General features: G+C 39.4%; 1 protein-coding gene across 12 annotated transcripts in view; it reads right to left on the bottom strand.

Annotated features, from left to right (window-relative positions):
* TENM2 (teneurin transmembrane protein 2) overlaps positions 1 to 24,568 on the bottom strand; it is a 629,416-nt gene extending 604,848 nt beyond the window's left edge. For 6 of the 12 annotated variants that reach the window (XM_071814801.1, XM_071814803.1, XM_071814804.1 and 3 more), the window contains exon 1: positions 24,429 to 24,568. The gene's annotated coding sequence lies outside the window, so the exon portion shown is untranslated. The remainder of the gene's footprint in view (positions 1 to 24,428) is intronic. The other 6 variants (XM_065848730.2, XM_065848732.2, XM_065848733.2 and 3 more) reach the window with 2 other exon arrangements.
* Positions 24,569 to 25,027: the final 459 nt, after the last annotated feature.

Genomic DNA, 25,027 nt, shown 5'->3' with positions numbered 1-25,027 from the left:
ACGCCCTAAGAAGGGCAATGAAACTGGTGAGGGGTCTGAAGCACAAGTCTGATGGGGAGCAGCTGAGGGAGCTGGGGGTTTTAGCCTGGAGGAGGCTGAGGTGAGACCTTGTCACTCTCTACAACTACCGGAAAGGAATCACAGAATCATAGAATCCTTTTGGTTGCAAAAGACCCTCAAGATCATCAAGTCCAACCATTAACCCACCCCTGGCACTGCCCCATGTCCCTGAGAACCTCATCCCCGCATCTGTTCAAACCCTCCAGGGATGGTGACTCCACCACTGCCCTGGGCAGCCTGTTCCAATGCCCGACAAACCTTTCCAGGAAGAAATGTTTCCTAATATCTAATCTAAACTTCCCTTGGTGCAACATGAGGCCATTCCCTCTTGTCCTATCGAGGATTCAAATTCTATTTGCATTAAATAACCTGAAAGGGCATAGGTGATCCACCTCATGCCTTTAAAAATTCACTAATGCCAGTTCCATTTTTTCTGAGGTGGACTTCCAGTCCAGCGAGGTTGTAGCATGGAGGGTGTTGATCTCTTCTCCCTAGTAGCAAGTGACAGGACAAGACGAAATAGCCTCAAGTTGTCTCCATGAACACCACAGCCACAGGCTACTGCCAGCAGCAAATGCTGCTGACTTGGGAGCCGTAACCAAGAGAAGGATAGTGAAAGCTTTCAGACCTCTTCAGTGGCAGGAATCAGAGCAGTCACAACCCATTCTTTGTGGCTTAGGAGGGAGAAAGTCAAGAGGTTCCCTAGTATGTTCCTGCCATGGGAACAGCAAGATAAAGAAGGGGGAAGAGTATAGAGGAGCCGGTTCAGTCTCACAAATCCTCCATTAAAGAAGAACTGAGAGGAACAGCCCATTGCATTTCCATTCATCATGATTTAATTAAATCTTCCCTCTAATGTTTTTTTCTGCAAGTAGGAGGCTGAAAGGTCACATAAGAATATATGTGCTGCTGCAAAACTTGCAGGAATAAAGGATAGCCAGAACCCAAACCGATGAGCCCTGCAATTGGCAAGACCCAGCTACATTAACTACAATTAATTGCACCTGATACGTGAACTTAACATTTTGTTTAGAAATGTTTTTGATTCAAAGACTCACTAGCAATGTGGCACCTCCAAGAGCTCAAAAGGCAAAAAAATCCAGTTCTCTCTAACATGATGTTAACAAGAGATCTAAGATATGCCCAGAAGACTAAAGCTGTAGGCACTGCCATAGTAAAAGAGAACCAAAATGGTTCAAGGTCTTGAAAAACAGTTGGCATTAAATGTTCTGCAGCATATAATAAAAAAGGGAGAAAAAAGGGGGGAAAAAAAAAAGTAGATTCATTTTCTTATGTTTCTTAATCCTGAAATACAGTTTCTGTTCAAAAATTCTATTTTAGTTTTGAAAAGCAGACATATTTTGTTTTCAATTAAAATAAAAAGCTTTCATTTGTTTACAAACAGCAGTGACAAAAGCAAATATTTGCAAAATAATTCTGCATAAGAAAACAAAATAGGTACTAGCATTAATTCCTACTTATACGGAATGCTAAGTAGGTTGCCTGAAATTAATTTAAAAATATTAATTACATTTAGTCACAGGACCAGAAAATTAAGCAGTCTAATGTATCAACACTTGAAAAATACACTTGAACAGACTTCCCTAGTGAGCAGCGGTCTACGCTATCGGCTTCTGCAAAATTCAAACACCAACACCTCTATCCACAGAGTTTCCATGATAGCACTCGGTTAACAGTTCAGGGAGTTAACGGCTATAGCATTGCTTTCCTCAATCTATAGGCAGTTGCAGCACTTTTCCTGTAGTTCAGAATATTGATGAATATTAGAATGAAACAACTGGCAAAGACTAGTTTCATAGCTCTTGCTCAGAAACATGCGGGGGATTTTGCAATTTATTTTTTATGCTGCAGCTACTGCTTCAGAAAGCTTTGGGTTGGACCCAATTTTTTCCTTGAGAGAAGAAGAGAGAATGAGGAACAGAGAGAATTGCATATCTGCCTTTTCTTGCCCTCACCTATAGGCAGGAGGCTTTGAAGGAGAGGGTAAAGACATAACAGTAGTTTTGCATCCTCACAGATTTTGAGTTGAAGTAGGAGAGGCCAGTGTGCTTTTCTTGAACCATCGCATTTCTTGAACGCCTACCTGCCTGAAGTGGCTATAAAAGTTGAACTCTCATCTTTACAGACAGCACCAGATATGCCCAAGGGTGTGGTACAGTAGAAACACCACGGTGCTCTCTCTTCTGATGGGAGAGGTAAAATTCTTTATGAAGTACTGCTTCTGAACTTACCTGCCATCCACTTTCACCCCGTTCATTCCTTTCATCTATTTTTGGCTCAGTATGTCCATTTTCTATCCCAATAAATAAGAGTACCTTATGCATTATGTAGTTACTGGAATTGAGGGTTTAAGTAATATAATTTCAGGTCTTGAAAAACCAATCAAGCTCTTCCTAACCTTTCCTTTTCTATTTACCACATGATACAAAGTTCAAAACACTGAATCTGTAGCTTCAAGTTCAAGGTTACATCCCATTCTTTAATCTTCTATTAATATTACAGGAGAGCACTTCTGAAACACTATGGTCCTTTATAAAAAATTAGTAATGATTAGCATGGCCATATTTTACAAATAGGGCTGTGCTCTTACTTCTGCAAGCATAATCAATAGTGTTCTTGTAAAATTTGGTTTGCTAAATCCACTGGAGTGGAGTGACTCAATAAATCCCTTTCAAACCGACTTTTACAATTTCCCAGCTGTCTAGTTCTCTACATTTGCGATGACAGACAAAGTTAAATTAAAAATTCTAAACCGTCACCTTAGGGCAAAGCTTGATAGAAAAGCGTAGAGCAACACTCTTTAAAACCAGTAACAAAATATATCCCCACAGTACAAGGAAAACACACTGTAATTTTTCTGCGTGCATTTACTACCTTAGCCCTTTTTAATAGATGCAATTTTCATGAAATCTAATCACAAAGCACAACTCAAATGGGTGTCTCACGCTATTCTTTTTTTTAATAGTCTGATTCAATTGGTCACAGCAATGGAATCTCGTATTCATGAAGGCATGTGTTTAGGCACAGGGGTTAGGTGTCACATCTGTGATTGATAATGTTTGTTTTGTGCTCTGCTTTTCAGTAACTCTTCACTTTAAGCAGCATTTTGCTTCTGAACAGGAGTGGGTGTAAGGACACTCAGCATAATGGAACGGGCCAGGTTTAATTCCCTTAATCACTTGGTCAGGGCAACAGCATTAACTGTCCACATCTGCTCCCCCCGAGTGCACATGCTCAGCTCTCACTCTTACGCAATAAAGGAGTACGGGGTCATGGTGCCACATCCAGCCTCCCTTTTCCCACAAAACTGAATCCACAGAGAGAACCCCCGAACTGACTGTGGATCAACACAGACTGATTTTGGACCACAAAATACACTCGTGATGTGGCAAAACCAGCTCAGTCTTGAGCCTCAAGAGTAACTTTTAATAGAATATGCTATATTCATCCAAAGGAAAAAGCAGAGCTGTCATGCCGCTTGCAAACAGCCACATAAAAACCACACCAAAACCCTGACAAAAAGAGGTTGCTTACTGAAGGTGGTGTTGACAGACCACTGAATTAGGGTGATCTGTTCAAACAGGTTCATAATCAGTTTAACCACAATGGCAACAATGATGTTCAACAGCATCAGTCACACCGATAGAGTGCTGTGGGTAGCTGCTTAATGAAGTCCAGGAGGGCCAGAATGTAAAGAAAATTTGAAAAGGTATAATTTAAAATGGTAATTAATTCAGATCCATTGGTTTTGCTTCTGGCTCACCTCTGAAAACCTGTATTTCTATACTCCTGAAAACAAGATGATGGAGGTGAGCTGCTCCAAGCCCCTGATGTCCACAAACTGGTGAGTAACATGGTGCTCAGTCTCAGTCTTGAGTCAGTAATGAGCCACCTACACTCACCTTCCTTTGACATTCGTATCAACTATGATTGTTGAAGGATGAATAGACAGAAATATGAAGTTCAGAAGAAAACACACAAAGCACCAAAACCAGAGCTCATGCTAGGAAACCAACACTGAATCACCAGTGAAGGGAGGAGTCATCAACAGTCGGGTAACTACAGGGAACACCACACAGAATAACAGACGGGGATCTCCAAAAAAGTGAGAAAACCCACTAAGTTATAGGAGCAGCTGAGCTATTTTCTGGTGTAAGAAACTAGTTTTAGAGTGAAAGAAAACAGCTTTCTCCTTTTAAGGCCACGGACTCCACAACAGGATTGGCAGTAAATGCTACATTTCACCAATAAGTTTTTCTCTGCAACAGGCATCTTGATACATACTGGATGCCAAAGGAGAGACTGCCAGGAAAACCCACACAGCAGTTGACAGTGGGAAGGTGAGGGAGAACTTCCTGAAGGTACTTCATTAAGAACCGATCAAGAATCTTTTTCCTCACTTACACCCTTTGCAGCAACATTTGTGTTGTTTTGTTTGGACACTGTGACTTCTTTCACTTGACACTTTGCCCTCTGCCTGACCTGAGCTAAGGGTGATTTCAAGACAGCAGGTTAAACACAAAATAATCCCCTCTCAAGGCTGTGGGTGTCTATGAAATGAGGCAGGAGGTAAAACACCTCTTAACTCCCTGGCATACTCTATCCCTCAGGGTAATCCAGGGCAGCAAGCGGGGTGGCAGGGAGCACACCCCAGTCCCTCGGGAGCTTGTCCTATCAGGGCTGAAACCTCATCCTCCTGGTAACTGCCACCAGTTTCTACATATGCAGAACCCAAGACAATAGCACTTCAAACCTGCCTGTGGACCTCTGATTTTATGACTACAGTAAATAATAAAGAAGTGCAAATGAGGATGATAATATTGCTTGTTTTACATGCAGAAGGTCAGAGAGCATGGATGAGTTACTCTCCTGTGTAGGCCACGGCTGGCGCTCTGACGGGGGAGAACAGACTACAAAGGACACTATTTCCTCTCTCGGAGCGAAGCAGAGACACGTGGTGCTGTGATTCTGCCTCATCTCATCCCGGAGCCCACTAACAGCCAAGTAACGCGTAGGAGAAAATAATAAACTACTGTCTTGAGATAAGCAACATATTATTTCTCCAGGGAGCAAGTGGGCGAACCAGGATGCAACAGCTGTTTTCAGTCACACTATTTCTGCCTTGGACTGCTCCCACTACATACACCGCTTTACTGTGGCTTGAAAGGAATAGCCTATATTTATAAATATAGAGAGATAAATGGACATGTCTGTGCGCGTGTGCATCCGGTTGTAATGCAAAAGTAAGGAGAAAATATCCTTCCTACATACATTTATTTTAAAGTGTGTGTGCTAGCATATTTTTATTTTAGAAAACTGGTTACTTCATCATTGGATTGTGTCCTCACCGCACGTAGGAGATTGGAAAAAAAAAAGAATGAATTCAAATGTAACTATGCAACTCACAGGACAAACAAGTATTTATCTGAATTTTTAAACAGCCTGACAATTTCTCTTCTCCATTTCCTGCTATAGTAAAAACTTTATTAAATGGAAAAATGTATTATGAATGTAAATCCTCTATAAGTGAAAGCATATGGCAAGACAAATAAGCTACTGAGCAAAATCTGAACTACTTTTTCTAACAGCACAAATAAAAATGAAAGTTGCCAGAAAGTAAACATACCTGCAAGACCAGATTGAGGTAATAAGTCAAATCCTCCAACCTGTATATTTTTGTAAATGGATCTAGAATTCACCCAGTGAACACTTAAATATAGTGCTTGAAACAACTATTTTCTGAAATGGGAACTTTTAAAAACATTTTCTACGATATCATCATGATGTGTACCTAAAAGTGATATGTTTAGTAGCATTCAGTCATCATATAATTACATGCACTATATACAGCAACCATTAAACAATGTAGCTAGAGCCAATTTAGGACAATATGCTCATCCAGTAAGCTATTGCAGCTTAGAATGATGTTCTTATCCACTCTAAAGTTCAGCTTACCATTAATTGCTTAACACTAATAGAGTTCTGAATAAATAAAGTCAACAAATTAGAATGCTATAGTTAATTGTAATTAATGTTGCTGTGTGTAAAATCCTACTTTCATAAAGAGTAAGATGGCATAAACAGAAGATAGCTTTGCATTTTGCTAATGAATTTTGAATTCTACTACTGCAAAACAACTACTTACCACTACCATTTTCACCAAATTAAAAATGGTCAGGAAAAAAAAAAGAGAAAAAGAATTAACGAAGAAGCAGCAACATTTTGTAGGAAAAACCTCTTACTACCATTATCAAGTTCATAGCAAGGGTATCTGCATTGCAAACCTTTCCACATACATATGTACAGACACACACAGAAAAACATACATCGTAAAGATAATACATCTTCTCAAGAACCTCGATTTATATGGTTTCTAACTGCAATTTACTTTCGTCTTTTCCTAAGTCTGTGTGTAGTTCATTCTCTCAAGTTTCTATATTCAACTTGAATCTGTGACAGGAAAACAAAACAACTCACAACAAAACAAAATCAAAGCCAAATAACACAAAGGATTTTCATCTTTATCTGCCTGCCTCTATTTCTTGGTTATATAATCACAGCTGTAATCTCCAGTAAATGCAGACACAATCAGATAGCACAATAATGCTGGGGAAGATCTCTCAAAGCTGTGATGTGTTGTAGAATCTAAACCAACTGCTAAAGCTTCAAAAAGTTTCCATCAGGTGACCAGATGGGGATGCAATCCTTCACATCTTCTACAACAATAAGTGTAGCGAGACTGTCAAACGTTAGCTTCTCTATCAGCTGTCTCATAAATATTGGGAAGGAAATCTGAAAGAGAAACTTTCCCTCATATCTTTCTCCAAAATTATACAAAAGAGACTGGACCAACACATTTCCTCTTTGATCAGATAAAGAGTACTTGTTTGGTTTTTGTTTTGTGAATCAAATAATTTCACCAAATAATCTCATCCATAGAACTAAAAGGCAGAGGTTTGGAGAAGAGTCCTGAGTGTTCAAGACTATGCAACCTAGAATAGAATGGCGAGTGCTACCGTCATCTGTTTTGTTTTTATCTGCTATTAAAGAGCTGGAGAGAATGAAGTGTTACCACTAAAGAGAGAAAGACCATGTTATTGTACGTAATAAAGTGACTTGAAAACATTAAGGCATTTATAGTGTATTAATTCAAGTCACATAAGCAAAGATATCCTCCAGTTAATGGTGAACTTGGTGGATAAAGTCCAAAGCAGCACACCCCAAAAGGAAGGTTACTAATGGATCTCCACAAAGCACAGGCTGTGACAGAAAAACACTTGAGCCCAGTATTGACAATCCTGAGCTCTCAAAAGGATGAACGTTGCCGAGAACTTGGCCAGATGCAGCCCTACTCCGTTTTAACCAACTAACTGTTTGAAAGCAAATAATCACTAATACTCTGGTAACATTGTTACTTACAATAAGGGAGTGGACCCAGCCTTTACTGTTCATACACAAAGAACAGGTAAGTCCAGTCTTGCAGAAGTTTATTTAATACTGCATTTAATCCATTTTCCTTGAGTCTGAGGCAGAACTGTTTTCCAGATATTCAGATGTAACACCAGGTGTTTGAACATCACTGGCTAAGCACTCCAAAGACTCCACATTAGGCTGCTCATTCCTATTCAGCAGGGCAGGAATCAAAGCTGACTTAAAAATCCAATATAGCTTTCATAGCTTTTTTTTTTTCTGTCTTTTTTTTTTTTTTAAGTACTACGAAATACAACCTCTTTGAGAATGTATTTTCTGTGAACCATGAAAGAATGAAAGAAACCCATAGCACCTGCAGTCTGAACCACAAGAATTCATATTTCTTGTAACTTCGTCCCCTTGAACCAAGGTGATAAACCACCCACCTTTTATGACCAAGCTCCTCTGAAATTATGTGCTTACTATGGATATTTTAGATGATACTTGTGAGTGGCCAGGATAAAGAAATACCTCATTTTCTTTGCATCTATCAAAATAGTTGGCAGTAGGTGAGATTAGATTTTTAAGTCCATTCATAGCATTTGCTACACTTACCATATGCTTTGTGAGATAGAAATCACGGCTAGCAGGAAGCTTCCAGTTTCGGTTGCGGAAGGGTATCAGAGCACAACTTTCTGGGCTTCAGTATTTCACTTCTAAGAACATGCAATAAACGATAAGCCCACTCCCAGAGAATATGGCAATGAGAGTAATAGAATAAACCTTGTTTCACCATTCCATACAGCTTGGAAAAGCCCAGAATTCAAAGTGCCAGTAGACTGAGATCAAGTATGAAAGTTCTGTTCAGGAAAGACCTTTGACAACACACTTTGGTTTAAAAGTTCATCCACAATACTTTCAGCATCTGATTTGGAAATGCACAGATACAGCTATGCATATTCAACGATCATATGTACTTTTCCCATATTGGCTGCCATCATAGACAAGGTACTTGCACCTAGAGAAATAGATGTGTCTGAAGTGGAAAGGCCACCACATTTTCTCATGTTCTGTCAGCTTGGCACAGCTTACAGAATGAAAAATCTCTCCTCAGATATTAGGCATGCACTCTTTAATTTCTCATGTAGGGTACCACAGCAATAAACCCAGCCAACACTACTGCACAAAGTGAGAGGAGAAAACCGCCTGTCCCGGTAACAACTCTTTCTGAAGCAGCACAACTCACTCACTTGGTACTTCATGTCACAGTGCGGCACCCACAGCTCTGCGACAGGCCTGTGGTGACTGCTGCTGCGCACAGAACCGGCCCCAGAACTCCTGCCAGCTCTGCCCGGCCCACACTGCACCAGCAACAGGTACGTGTTAGATGGTGACACCACATTACCAATTGGTTTTGGCATGCCTTGGGCATTAGGAAGCAGTGTGAACCGCTGCACAGATGAAACAAGTTCGGTAGTCAGAGATTAGGCCTATAACCAAAGCAGAGCCAGCAGGACCATTAACTCAGCCTTCTGACCTGTGTTCCTGTCGTTCTGCGTTGCCACAATAATCAGACATACCCAGCATCAGTTACGAATCGGTAACCTTCAGTGCAACAACTTAATAATACACAAATTTCCTTCTTAACATCTTCCTTCAGAAAGCTTCATGCACACCACACTGAACCTGTTAACAACACAACAGCTATTCCTTCTCAAACAAGGTGCTAAATAACTTCATTACATTCTTCCCACAACATAATCAAGGATTTAACAGTCATTGCGCACAAATAATCGCTACACTGAAGATGTATGAGAAACCTGTTAGGATAGGTTTTGCCCCAAAAATGCATATTGAGAAAGTGTAACACAGAAGCAAATTAAAGAGATAAATGTTTTAGAAAATGAGAAAATAAATTAATAAAGCTTTAAGAGTATTTTTTTTAATTCTCTGACATAGTAAATTTAAGACTTGCACACCACATGCATTTATTTGCTAGTATTGTTATAGCAGTGAAACACAATCTAATGAAGTACACAGATACATTTTCTTCCCACAGCAGCTCTAACCTGCATTATTATTTTTTTAAAAATGAAAATTAAAACAATATTATGTGTGTGTAGTACTATGGAGTACTATATTGTACTTTCTACTATACTGTGTTTTGGTTTTAAATTTTGAAATAATACATAACCCCATTCTCCAATATACTGGATAGAAAATTAATTTTTTCAGATCAGTCATTAGAAGATAAAATTTCTATTCTTTTCCAATCTTTGCACACAGATCCTAAACTGAGAAACAATATTTTAAGTATGAAAAAGCTCATTCTAGAGTTAAATACCTCCTCTTAACAATAACTTGTTTCAGACTTTCTCTTCCATCTTCATGCAACCAGTAATCAGAAACTTAACCTCCAACATTTATATTTCCTTTAAGGAAATCATATGTTTACATGCACATCCTTCCAAATGTTAAACAAATTTATCTCAACACAGAAATAAAATAACAGCCTATGAGTTGTGCTTTCTCCAGAATAGATTTTGAGCAGCAAGGATTTTATGTGAGATTGTCTGTCAAGTCTTAACTTGAACTATACTTTTGCAGTATTATCCTCACTTCAAAGTACTGATTCACAGGAAAAGGCAGTTTCATCATTTTTCTTTCAATACATTTTAATTCAAAGATTTTGTTTTGTTGTTTTTTTTTTTTTTCCTATCCTGTGTTTACTTTCTATCACTCCGAGAAATAATCACAGTTATCTAATGCTTCATAGATGAATGTTTTGTAGGTAACGTAACTAGGCCATAATAGGAATCAGTATGCTGTGTGAAAAAAATTACTTTGTAGGTAGCTAACAGAAATCCACTTACTACAGAAATATCACTGGTGACAAACAGATGAAAGATTCACAAATGCAAATGAGAAAAAAAACTATTCTAGAAAAAGGAAACACTTTTAGCCACGATTTAGGCACGTTTGCAAGATGTTCTGAGACACAACACGTTCCTTCCAATGTCCCTGTAAACGTCCTCTACCCACGTAACATGAAAAGTCTCATCCACTAACCCAAACTGACAAAACTACCATCACTACCTGCAGAATATCAGTGCTGCAACAGCCAATGATACTACAAATGACAATCCTACAAACTTAAAAAAACAAACTTGTATGTAGAAGTTAGATATTATTGCATCACTAAGTTACTGATTTAGTACGGTAGTACAGCCATACAGTGGAAAGCATTGGCTAGCTCCCCAGCCATGCATTCACTTGCATCGTGCCATCGGGTTATCTGTGACGGCTCTTCAACCAGGACGCAAAACAGCAAACTGTGACTTCACACAGTCCTTGTCTTAACTGTCAGGCCCAACAATGCCATCTCATCTAAAAAGTCTGAAAACCGAACTGGGCTTCGACCTCATGCATCAAGCTAGGCAGCATCAATCCTCTTCTTCAGGAGCCTAATAGACTAGATCTGTTCTTCCAACAAATCCACTGAAAGATCTGTAATGATCACAGCTCTGTCATCAGGAGTGAAAAAGCCTGCTTAACAAAACCCGAAAAAGTTATTGCAAAGTTTGACAGATTTTTAAAACTAACAATTCAGTAGCCATTTGCTATTTGACCTTCATTAGAATTTTTTTCATTATCATGTTGCAAAAATCTATTACATTACTGACTGAAGCTATTAGTCACTACAAAGCCACTACCATGTTCCCCAAACTGAGGAATTGTCATTACCATTAATTTCAAAGGATAGCATTAAAAGAGACAATATTCAATATTTTACTCACTAATTCCACTGTAATTTATATTATAAAAGCATGCGGGGAGGTTATGCCAGTCTGGATGATGGGTCATTTTTTTTTGAACCACTTTGATTTCCAGGCAAAGTCTCAATAGTATCTAGGGCATCTGGGGATACCTCAGTGGAATTCAGAGTTCAAGGAGCCGTTCTGTAGTACTGATACAGTGGCAGTCACAGAGGGCACCTATTTCCACATTTAAAAAGATCAGTACTGATGCAATACAGGGAAACAAGGAGAGAGGCAGGGCATTCCCTCACAAAGCTATTGTAGTTTAAATCTTTCATCTTATTATATTTCATGTGTGTTCTAGGGACTACCATGAAGACTTTGCTCCTATTGTCCTCTCCTCTCAGTATTTCTGTGTAATCTAAAGCATGATCTAGTTTTCTGTGGTTTTATTTCTCTCATGTTAGGTTCATTTACCAAATAAGGACCCTTCCAGTTTCTTTACATGGTATTTTATAAAGTCCCATTAGCTATTTGCGTGCTATGCATAGAATACCTGATGCCAAATGAATTGCCTGGAATATACAAACACTTAGCTAGCACAAAATTTCAACTATGAAGTTCAAAGGTTGCTACAGTACTTAAAGAACAGCTCAGCAAAACAGCTATCTTATTCATGATCTTAGCCTCTTTCCATACATTAATGGTTTAGCTTAGACAGGACACCTTAAAAGAGAAAAACAGTTTAACAGAAATTACACAATATCTCCACATTGTAATCAGAAGGATTTTTGTATCCGGATTTAAACCTTACACATGCACACATGCACAGGTACGCATATAAATACATATTTAATCTCAAATAGCACTAACTGCTATCATCCATTTTTACCATTCCCAAACTACCCAGATTTTCAGTTGTCCTCACTCAAAGTTCCAGTTCAGTAACCTGAAAAATAAACTAAACTTTTAAGAAATGTATTTGGAGAAAAAGCTGAAGGGTTTTTGGTAGATATCTGTTTAGATTCACCTGTTTCTATTGCAAAGTGCTAGTCCAGTACACTGCAGAAGAATAGAGCTGGGAGAGATGCCCACTTCAAAGTTGTCTGATCTGTCTCCTAACTGCAAGACAGTATCGATGGTAATGCTATCATCCCAGATGGATGTTCGTCTAGTCTGTACTGTAATATCAGTAACAGGGAGGATTGCACTGCCTCTGCAGGTATACTATTCCAAAGCTTTACTATTGTTGTCATTTGAAAAGGGATTTGGGGTTTTGGTTTCATTTGGTTTTGACTAATTTCTAACCTCAGTCTCTCTTGGTGAAAACAATTCAAGCTCTACGGAAGTCCTGAGTGAGAGCAGGGTTGTGCAAAACATAAAGTGAAGCACTGTGGCAACTGTAGAAAAGAAGAAATAATCTTTCTGGGCTAGAATTCCTGCCAGGAGGTGTGAAAACAGAAAGATGAGAAGGTCTGAGGGAAGTCCTGCGGATCTCAACCATAAGATGAACAGAACTCAAAGGTTGTTGAAGTGATAGCCAGGAATTGAGGAGGCAGGTTAAGAGCTCCCCTGTGTCTATGTTTTGTATGTAGGTGTAGCATCTTTGCCATTTTAAGTCATGACACCCAAACCAGAAGATAACAGTGTACTGGAAGCGAGCTTTAACTCTCTGCTAATAAAACTGCAAATTCATCTTGCAAAGTCTTGAATAACTCATACAACAGACTTAGAGACATCTATAAATAAATAAATAAATGACTAAAGAAAAGCAGGTAGCTCCAATCTATAACTTAGTCAGTTTTCGCAAAAACATGCTTGCCAATGAGATGCTGTATTCCACTGTGAGCCCCCGTATTCCATTATCCACAGGGACAAAGGACTAAGTCGTACGAGAAGACTGAAATAGCCCTCACCAAACATGTGCCAGGAGTAAGACAAGCTCAGTTCCCGTACTCCAGGATTTCAGCTTTTAGTCAGCACAGATCTTCAAAGACGGCAAGGAAAGGGAACCAGGAGGACAGCAGGCTTCTAGTGCTGCCAGCCCGTTTTCATGTGGGAGAGGCACAGGTACTGCTGTAATGCCTGACACAGTCGTGGTCACCAGTGAGGGACATCTGCCCGGCTCACCGAAGGGTTTCAGTCTTGTGGAATCTTAAAGAGGAGGGCTAAGATGGGCACTCCTAATTCTACTGAACCTGAGCCTCAGAAACTGAAAGAAAAACGTGGTCCCATAATGTGCTAAAAGCTATCACTGAACAGGCCACCTAGCCACCATATATTTCAAATGTAATGTAGCCATTTTAGTTATTTCAAAAAGACTCTTGTCCATGGTCAGCATAATCACAAAGGGAGAAGATAGCCTCTACAATAAAGCTGTTTGTCTGAAATTAAAAATTGGATTAATTTTTCTTTCCCTCCTACACTACTGGAACCTCATCCAACTTCTATAATCTTCCAAAACACTTTCTAATTGAAACATTTGCAATTAAAAAAAGACAGCAAAAGGTGCACAATTAGCAAACCTAAAGACATAAATCTTTCCACAAAACTGATACATTTCAGGCAGTAAATCCAGTTCTCAAATGAATTTACTATGGCAGGTGTGGAAGGAAAGCGCAGTTTGTGAGCTGAGTGGGTGAACTGACCAGCAGAATTGTGTCTGCTGTTCAGAGGCAACAGATCCAGATCCTTACATGTGGGACTGCCACAGCCCCTTTTCTAAGTGAAGAATAAACCTATAAGCACTAGCTTATCCTGCACCACTGCTTCCCTACTGAAGGAAGAATTGTTTTCCATAATACAAAAAGCTATTACAGATTTACTATGTGAACAAACTGATATGTTGAATAACTGCTAAGTAGGGAAGATGAATAATAGCTCTACAGACTTCCAAAGTAATCAAAGTGGAAATAAACATTAATTTATAAAATTCAGCATTTAGCTATAATCTAATGGTGATAGACACAAATAAGATTTCAGACACAAGAGGAGAAATGGCATCAACTATTCGTACAGCTTCTGGCAATAAGATAATTAGTCAACCACAAAACATGAAACTACACCTGTAAAACCTTCCTCATCAATGTCATGGCTGAGAGAAGCAGGTACAGAGCAGGAAGGAAGGAAAGTAGAAGGCAGAAAAAGTACCACCATCCAACCCAAAATATTCCTTTTAGGGTCATGGCATAAATGTGATAAATTCACCACCTAAACACCTGTCACAGAAAGCATTATTTTAGAATACACAGCGATATGCATACTGTGACTTCTGACACAGACAGACCTGTTCATAATAAATCTAGGGAATTATACTCCAAAATATTCATGAACTGACTGAACCAAGCCAAATAACCCTCGGTCATGGAGCGTATGTCTTGGTGCTCAAGATACAGCTGTGCCAGAGTTAAGTTTAGAGCAGATAAGTGAAATGAGGAGAAGGACAGCAAGAAAGATTTTAAGCCACGTTTTTGCTAGCTCACCACCTGGACCCAAGAAACAGCACACCAGTCTCAGCCCTTCCAGCCTGCCAGTATTCTTTTTTGCAAACAAGTGAAGACACAGATGTAGTAACATACAGTTGCTCTTCAGCTACCAGGAGAGTCCCTGTTTGCACTGCCTGAATGGAGAGCAATCTTAAACCAAGTACTGAATATTTTTTCTCTAACTTGTGACAGGTTCTGCTGTGTCAATATTATGGCCTACTAAGTATTACACAGCATTTCATCAGCAAAATTAAAGTGACATCTAACTATCTTTTGTGTCCTTCTTTCAAATGTGTCAAGTAAACTGCACTGCAAATGGATGACAGTGGAAAAAACGTTTTACAGAGCTTGTCTTAAGCAGGTGATTGTTTCTCACACAGTCATTTGAACAGCAGCAGGACAATAACAACTATTCACAGGGTCAGACCCTCATATTCAAACATAGTGAATTCAGGTTTAGCTGTCATTATATCTAAGAATTATGTTAAAAATTTAAAGACACTCCTACTCTACTATTCATAGGGACAAATTATTTGTTTTAACGGAAACTACTTCAGGATTTTGAGAACACCCACTAGGTTTTAGCCTTACTAGGACTAGCTTAATCTGACTATAAATGGGACTTCGAACACTTCATTCTAGGGGTCAATAAATTCTCAATAATCACAGACTCCTTAGTATCCAGTGCTCGATGGAAAACCTTGGACGTAGTGCAAAGCAGCAACAATAGTGGCTTTTCATGAGATCTAAACGCCACATTTCATACTGCTTCTTTTCCATAAGAGCAAGGGAATTAAAAAGTATTGTGGCTCTCTCCTTTCCATTTTATCACCAAGAAGAAGGTAACGACCATCTGTGTTGGGAGTACCAAAAGAATCCGAATTCTGACTTTCCCCAAGATGACTGCTGAGGCAAACAAAATGACACAGCTCTCTCTATCCCAGTACTCTTGTGCAAAGGGGAAAGGTGATCCAGAAGCTGGCCTTAAACTAACCGGGATACAATTATAAATCTTAATTTTGCAACACATGCTAAATTCAAGATCTACAGAATGGACAATGTATAAACTCCAGTACTTGCAGTCAATGAATGTTATGGGCAAACGGCGACAGCCATTGAGGGAATGCATAAGCTGCTCTGTAAATGAGCAATCTATTAAGGGCTCGTATTTTGGGTGGTTGGAGAGACACAGGGAAAAGTAATTACTGTTCTTTTAAAGGAACAATGCAGGAAAAAGAAAGGCAATTTAAGCCTGGAGGTAGCTGATACAGAATGCCAGCTGAACCAAAGGAACTTCTGGAGGCCCCTGGGATGGAAGAAGAGTTTCAGTTAGGTAATTAGAGCTTCAATAGAAGAATAAATACTCCACAGGCAATCCACAGGTCCTTCTCACCTCTCCACACTTCTTCTCTCCAGCAGTGAGAGCTGCTCGTGAAAGGTCTCTCTCATTCAACTAATTAGTTCGGAACCCTCACTGGTAACACAACAAGGAACACAATGCCAGGAGGAGCTACTAGCCCTTCCCTTTAGCATCCCCAGGCAGAACATGGGGCTCAGGGTCTCGTAGGCACCCCAGTAACAGCCATGCAGCAGTAGAGCCAAAAGCCATGAGTACTTCGGAAAGAGAAAGGACAAATCCCGAGGCAGGTGAGGCAATACTAAGATGTCTTTTTTTTCCCTGCATTATTCTGCCACTCCCTGCTTTGCATACCCCACAGGGAAGAATGCTGTTTCTAGCGAGGTTCCTGAAGCAGAAGGTAGCACCTTGCTAGGGAATGATCCTAAAGGAGTAGGAAGAAGTAATGACAGCAACCCTCTGGAGATTCGCTGTTTCAGCTTTTTTTCAGTGATGTTAAGATCAGTTACCAATGGAAGGTATGTTGGTTATCAATGTCATGATCTGAGACTACTTCCCTCCTTTGTCCTGCAATGATGAAACAGTCAAAGTACCATAAAGATATTCCCACCTTCCAGACGGCCTGTTTTAGAAGGATTACTGAAATAATTGTAACTTTGATTCCCTAGGAAAATGCTGCAGCAAGTTCTGCCGCAGAGTGAGCCACTGAAGCATTGGTCCTGACCACTGACATGACATTCTGAAAAGATATATTCTGTGCAACTCAGCTCTCATGTCACCTCTGGACTGCAAGCAGGTTCCACAGCAGAAAGGAGGTGACAGTGTTCTGGGTTTCAGTCAGCATCCCTTCGCAGGTAGGAAAGCTGAAAGACAAGTGCACAGCTCATTCTTTGTTTCATAGCTGGGGCCATTGGTGTCACCCAAGATCTGCACTGGAGTACCATGTACTTCAGTACTGGTTACTAAAGCTGTGACCTCCAAATTTAGCACTGCGCTAAGAGAAAAGGAGAAGATTTAGGTTAGTCTCTATGCAGGGAGACAACTAAAGCCAGTTCACTTCTCAAGGAAAAAAAAAAAGCTTTAGTTATTCTTGTGACCAAGGCTCCGTACAGATCTCTGTTACCATACCTTGCTTTTTAGATTGTTAATAATCTACCTGATGATCTACTTCTCCTTTCCTGAAAACACTTAACCACCAAATATCTGCATTTATTTAATGTACCTTAACTGAGATATCTAGGTGCAGCTTTTTTTCTCAAGGATTTTCTGCAGCTAAAGGTGCAGGATAAAGACCAGAAGGACACTAAGAATGGACTTTAAAATGACTAAAATTAATAGGAAGTTTTGTCAGGCACCCACTCATCTCTAAACAGTCAACTTTCTTTAAAAATCTGTTCTCTATTGCTTCACTCCCAATAGAGATCTGCACATTTAGAGTTTCCCTCAACAGTGTTTGCCAGTGTTCTTCAGCTGATATTTAGGCCACATGTTCCCAAAACAGAAGGAACTGGTCGAAACCATTCACCATGGAAATTGTCTGTATATCCATTGCCAGCAGACCTTCACATCTCACACCAATGTTTACATAAACTCAATCATGTTTTAGGTAACCGTATGCCTGTGAGATAAATACTCAGATAAATCAAACTGTTGCGAGATCATTAAAATTAGAGATCCATTTTCATGATACTGTTGTGTTTACTTACAGCCATAGTTACAAGTATAAAGTTTCAGCTCATTCAAATATTCTGCTATAAACCATGATTTTTCTAAAACTTCTCCATGATTGGAAGGAGTCTGCCAAAACAATTATTCTTCTGCGAAATTCATAAATAATCCTTTTGATTTTGGTGCCCAGTCAGCCATGCTGAAGTGGAAGAGAAAATAATTTCCCTATCCTATTATGGGCTTTTGGTTTTGTGGATGTTCACATTTTTATGTTCTCATGCAAAACTAGTATACCAGCACAGCTCTCCCAAAAATCACAGACAATGAAAAAAAACACCACATTTTCTCTGTATCAAAATTACGTAAAGTTAAAAGAAATGCCTAAACAAGAAAACATGCCTTAAGAGAAAGTTCTACATTCCAGACTATAGTTTTGCCAGCTCCTGATGGACCATGACTTTCCAAATGTCACTGGGCATGAAGCCAAAACCAAGTGCACCAAGAACCTGTGCGTATGCACATCCAAACATGTAACCCAGGTATATATTAATATGAACTAAGATTAAAAGTTATTTTCTTTAAATGCTTAATTCTTCAATAATTTGGGTGAAAGGAAGTATCTACAGTTACAGCAGAACTAGGCAAACAGCGTGCACTAATAGGCATTTTCAATATAATTCGTTTTTCTTAATATTATTTAAATGTATTAAGTTGCATATCACTTATTTCAATTTGGTTCAGAAAACTCATTTAATTTTGCAAGCATGAAATGCATAACATTCCTCCCTAGAGAATGTATTTTTATGATGCATTTAATATTTACCTTTGCCGCTTTATTTCAACTGATATACAGCAAACACCTCATTTTTCCCCAGAATCTGATTCAAACACAGTGTTTCCTATAGCATTGGCAAGATAAGCATAGCAAGTAAAGTGGACTTTATTTTAAAAAAGCATCACTGTTATATTTCAACATGCAGCATTCTGCCTTTCTAAATACTCAACTACTTACTTTGGTTGAAAAAGGCACTTACCGTTATTTTAGTACACAACACAATGTTGGATCACACTATTAGGATAACTTATTTCACTGTAGACAGCTGCATTTTAAAGAGAGATTAGAAAAGTCACTAGGCAATCTACACTTGCAAAAAGCTTTGGAAAAATCTGTTGTTTACCTTTAATAGAACTTTCTATATTTTACAGATTTTATAAGCGTTTATGCATAATCACTAAGCTACTATGTAACAATGGCTTCAGAGTAGAATTTGTAGTTTCCACTTAGATATTTTCACCTACGCCTCTTTAAACTAGCATTTTCCACAATACAGCATACATGTACAACTGTACAGAGCCATTCAAAAACACAACAGAGCCAACATTCCAAACTTCATTAATTTAGGGAAAGTGGCTTTACTAAACGTTCTCCAAAAGATTTTCATGTTCAGAGTTAAGGGAACACGCATAAAACTTCCTAGGAGGCATCTAGACTCTTACATAGCGAACTGCAGAAGTACACACATGGAGACAGGCTCCATGTGCTCTTATAGATCTGCACCCTGATGTCAAAAGACAACTTGCACCATTAAGGTGCTACACTAAAATTTGACAGATCTGGACTCATATCTGCACTAAACGCTTCTCTGGGTGTCTCAGACTATGATTCAAAAAAATTACACTACCTGGTGTCACTGTGCCCACAGAAGCCTTACGTGGGTAAGAGCAGACAGACAGTTTTGTTCCTGTGAGCAGCACTGCTTCCCCAACCCCACATGCACCTGCACAACCCTGGGCTGCAGTCCTTGCCTCTCCACAGCACCTTCCATAAAGACTGATACAGCAGCCGCTTCCATACTCCTAACGTGTTTGTTAATGATTTTGATTGGCTTGCATACCCCACTGAACAATCCCTGATGCTTTCCCTGCCTGTGTGGGCTGAAAAACAACAGATAAATCTGGAGAATTTAGACGAAGGCTTTAAATGCTCCCACTAAAGACACAAAAGCAGCTATGTTGTGCCCCAAGCTAGTAGGAAAATCCTTTACACAGTTTTAACACCCATTTGTAGTTCTGAAAGGTTAGTGTTTTGGCTAAACGTACACATTTATATACCAAAGAAATCCCTTAAGAACAAAACCAGAATGAAGACTTTATTATCAAAAAACAAAAAGGGTGGTCCCTTGTTCTTACTTTCCCCATACTACTTGACTGGCATTACAGATTAAAAAGAAAACAAAAACAAAACAAACCAAACAAAAAAAACCCACACCAAAACAAACAGAAAAAAAAAAAAACAACAAAAAAAAAAAGCCCAAACACCAAAGCCGAATCCCCCTACCTCAGTGCAACTTTGCTTTCCATTCATCAGACAATAAAATATATCATCTACTAAACCTGTCCCTGAGTTAAAGAAGCATGACTTAAGATCAGTCGTTTCCTTAACTATTAACCCAGAACGCGTCTGAATACTGCCACTGGTGTAAGACAGCATATGCATAACATATCCATTCACAACCTGCTCAGCTAAACATAAGTTTATAATTCAATGTTGTGCAGCTTGTTGCTAAAAATCTTGCAATTACATCCCTATTTGGATGACTACTGGGTTATTAATGTTCAGCAATAAACATGAAAGTAGACAATTTATTACTGTTTGGCACTGACTGTCAATCAATTCAACCCAAAAGAATCTATTTAAAAAATAATAAAAAAGGAATAACATCTAAGCTTAACACGCTTCCTGCTTATCCGAAAAGTCTATCTGATAATATTGAGTTAGTCAGAAAGGTGGATTTAAAACAACGTATTTGAACTTCGAGAGCATTATGAGATCCCAATGCAGACCAATAATTGTGAGACAAAATTCAGCTAACAGAGAATGCCCCAAAGTACCTTTTAAATCCGTACGTGGATTAGGTGAGACTGTATTGCAGAAAAAATTTTACACGTTGCTGCAGCTGCTCAGCTAAGTGACTCTGAATAAGGACCAGGACAGGAGGCTCTTTGAGGCTACAGAGACGACCACGACACAGATTTGGTCTGGTCTGTGGTTGGAACAGTCTGGTGCAGCCAAAATCATTCCATGCTCTACCTCCTACACCATCTAAAAGCACAATGCACAGGCGCTGGTTTGTGCAGTAAGAAATGAGAAAGATGAGTCACTAGCAGTTGGTATGGAGGCTCTGGGATGTGACACCTCAGGTCAGAAAGTATGGACCAGTTCTCAATATGTTTAGTATCAGCAAAACTATCTTTTCTATTGTAACACAGAAACTATTCTTCCTGATAAAGATTTTATGAAATTAACAGTTTTTTTTAAAAAAAAGACAGAAAAAACTTGCCATTGCCATTAAACACTAACGTTCTGAAAAAGCAAGTCAAGACTAAAACATCTCTTATCAATTACTTCAGTAGAAATGAATTTAATTTACATCCTAAGGTTGTATTTTCCTGTTATGGATCCAGGGTTGGGGAGGGAAGACTTTTTAGAACTATCAATTTCTATAAAGAATATTATTAAAGGATCTGTACAACAATTTTTTAGTCTTATCTTTAAGCATGGACTTCAGTGGTGCTTCTCCTATGTGTGCCTTTTGCCAAAAATGTTAAGGATTGAGGGATTAAATCCACAGTAAACTGCAAACAAACACAAAACAGCTTTTCAAACATCGCTATAGTGACTTGAGTGGTCTAAGAGTGGCTTGAGCTTTGTCTCCATCTAATCTGACCTTCAATTTAGTTTGACCTCTCAGACAAGGAAGTCTAGGCATTAACCTTGATTGAACTGAACAAACATTTTCCCTTTTCTATATTGTTTGAAATAATTTTAAGCAGAAGATCACTTACACAGTTTACACCATTGCTTACTCTAACAGTAAAGTAATAGTGTTCATACGAAATTTTCTTCGGCTGCAGAAACGAAAGTGATGGTATTTGACAGGAAAATCCCAAAGCCATGACCATAAAATACCACAAGTTGATAAATACGTTGCTGGTTTGTGTGTTTTTGGTTTGTGGTTTTTCTTTTATTTTGTTTGTTTGTTTTCCCCCAGAAATAAAAACGTTATTTAAAAAGGCAAAGAAATTAAACTATTGGCCCTCTCAAATCAATGTTCCTACCAACAATCAACTCTGTGACCTAACAAGAGAAAGTGCCTCCTCTGTTTCCTCACACGGCTCTTTGACTTTTAGTACAAAGTATTAAAAATGGAAATACAGTTCAATTTAATTAGAGGAAAACATCACCAGTGATGTTCATGTGCTAATTTTCCCCAAGCTACATAAACAGTTGAAATCTAATGACACAGAAACACGATTATTTTATTTTCATTATCCACATGAAAAATAAGCACATAGAGAATTAAAAGATTATTGTTTTCATATAAGCACTGTCTTAGTAGAAAATGTTTAAAAATAAGCAGAAAAAAAATTCAAACAGATTATCCAGATCAAAATTTTTTTTTTTTTATTTTTTATTTTTAATGCTGAACATGTGTTAACAATTGGGGAAAAAAAAAAAAAAAAAAAAACCACCACAACCTTCTGTGAGTTCTTGGACGTTGCCAAAACACTAAGAAACCACAGCTAAAAAAGTTTTCCTCTCAAAACGAATTAAAGCTCAGACCTCACAGCTGGTTTTTTTGAATACTACACTATATATACATATATATATATCAGTGTAAAAAATGAATAGTGTTTTAATTTATTAGTCAGTGACTCGAATCCTCAGCATATGGACCAAGCTGAATTAATTGTGAACCTGGATTTGCCAGCGCACCTGAAAATTATGCCTAAATACATTGCTTACATCTATTTGAAACCTTGACAACATAAGAAATGCCAACCCATCTTTAGGTTGCTGGCCCCTCGTAAAAATCGACTTTATCTAGCACTTACATAAGCCCCTTCAAAAAATAGCTGTCATCATTCTATATGGTGGAGATTCACCACTTTCTCAAATCAATATAATTTCAATGATGACACAAATGTCTTCAAGAAATAATCACCTCTCTCTAAATTCTTCTGAAGTTTGAAGAAAAACTTTGAGACTGTACAAGCAAGGTTAGCTATTAAACTCGCATAAAGTAACCACTTTAACAGGTCATACTATTTTTTCATTAATTGTACACTTAACAAATGTAGACTACATTTTTAAATACATCAGATTTTAAACAGCATTGCATAAAGTGTTCTATGAAGATATTAGATAACTACACATACTTACTGACAGTTTGCATTCCATATTGTTTCAGTCAAGCTTTATTTTCTTCAACTGGTACAATACTATTACTTCTAGACTTCACTTCTTCAGAACACATACATTTTGAATTTCCTTGATCTTATATAATTTTTTGACTACAAAACTAAATATTATAAACAAAGTATCCTATAATTCTGTGTCCCTGCATTTCAGTTCTGTCATACTACCTGTTTTCTTCATGTAGTACAAGGTTTGGTAAATTTAAACAAGTACAAGCCAAATATTATATATAAATACATGAATATGTATATACACACAGAGAGACAACAGTTACCACTACATTTTGAGCATTAAAAAAAAAAAAAAAGGCACACATATTAAGATGTCAGTGGTATTAAATAAACTGAAACTGCTACAGATAAATGTTTATACCAGCACCTACAAGCTTCCTAACAAGCACTGTTTAAAAGGAGTCTGGTTCAGAAATAGAGAGTTAAGAACTCAATTTGCATCCATCAAGCCACCTTATTTAAATTTCAGTTTGGGTGTACGCAAGAAACAAAATAGTATCTTGTCAAACTGCCACTCCACATAAGGTCTAACAGGCACTTGCTCTGGTGTTAGCACACATTGGTACATTGTCTCAGCAATGTATGCGATGCATACCAGCAACCTCCTTCTCCACAGCTACAAATTTATTATTAAGTGCAATTTGGAAACAGCTCAATCGCAGGGCTATACTTGAAACACCAAAGTGCTTCTATGTTTATTATCTTTGCAAACCACATAATATTATTGTCCCTTACTGCTTCCTGCAAATCTGCAGCAATGATGCAAAGCAGCATTTTTTTTAATTCCCTTTCGGAATACAAATGCCTGCCTTCTCTGATTTCTGCCTGTTCCTAACCAAGACGCACAATAGTTTCTGAATCAGTGATACCTTTCAACACTATTGGCAAAAACTGAAAAAAAAAAATAATAATAAAAAAAAATATATATATAGATACATAAAGATTGTACTTCAATCCCAGAAGAACTCATGGGGAGGGGAAGAAATTAAAAAAAAAAAAAAAGCAGGAACTTAAAGAACAAAGGCAACATTAAAACACCGTGAAAATAAAAGAAATACCAGCGATCAAGGATGAGAATTAATGGGTAGAAAAGCAGCAGCACCACTTATTGCAGAGACACAGAGAATCCTCTTTCCCTGGAACTCATGCGACTAATGACCTCTCCAAGTGCTGAATTAACCGGCTCCAGGAAACAACAACCCGCTGCCTGCCCGGCTACAGCCACATATCAGAAGTTGTCAACTCCAGTAACGCAATTACAGAACCGGGGGTGGGGGGAAGCAGAAAGGAAGGGAGCGACAGACACAGAAACGCCGCAGCTTTAAGCGCTGCTGCCGAATGAAAAGCAGTAAGGAAAGCCCTGAGCATGTAGGCAAGTAAGAAGTGAAGAGCATTTACCAGCAGCAGGTTGAGCAGCCCGAGTGCCTCACACCGTCTCTGGGAGATAACTTACATCGGTGCGGATTCCTTCACTGGCGAGGGACACCCCTTTCCTCTCCCTTCCCTTCCCTTCCCTTCCCTTCCTTTGCTCTGCTCTCCTTTCCTCTCCCTTCCCTTCCCGTCCCGTCCCTCCCCCGAGGAGCGGAGCAGCGGGAAGAGCAGTGGCCGCCTCACAGCGCCCCGGGGAGCGGAGCGGAGCGGAGCGGAGCAGCGCGGAGCGAACAGCGCGGAGAAGCCACCACCGCGGCACGCGGGCGGAGGGAGCGCGAGCCCCAGCAGCCGCGCGCGCCAGCCGCGCTCTGGCTGCAGCCCCGCCGGCCCCCGGCTGCACGCGCCGCGGCCGGGGCCGCCAGCCAATCCCCGCGCTCGGCGCCCGGCCGCGCGCGCGCGCAGGCCCCCCGCGCGCTGCCGGGCACGGGCGGCGGCGCCGTGACGGGCGGCGGAGCGGCCGGGTGGGCGCGGACGGGGAGGGGGTGGCCGGGCTGGGAGGGGGTGGCAGCGCCGGGCTAGGCCGGCAGCGCACGCTGCCACGGCACTGCCCGCTGTCACGGCACTGC

This window comes from Patagioenas fasciata, chromosome 14 (genome assembly GCF_037038585.1).
Source record: "Patagioenas fasciata isolate bPatFas1 chromosome 14, bPatFas1.hap1, whole genome shotgun sequence".
Classification (NCBI taxonomy): Eukaryota; Metazoa; Chordata; class Aves; order Columbiformes; family Columbidae; genus Patagioenas; species Patagioenas fasciata.
The sequence above is the reverse complement of the archived record's forward strand: the minus strand, read 5'-3'. Positions and strand labels throughout refer to the sequence as shown.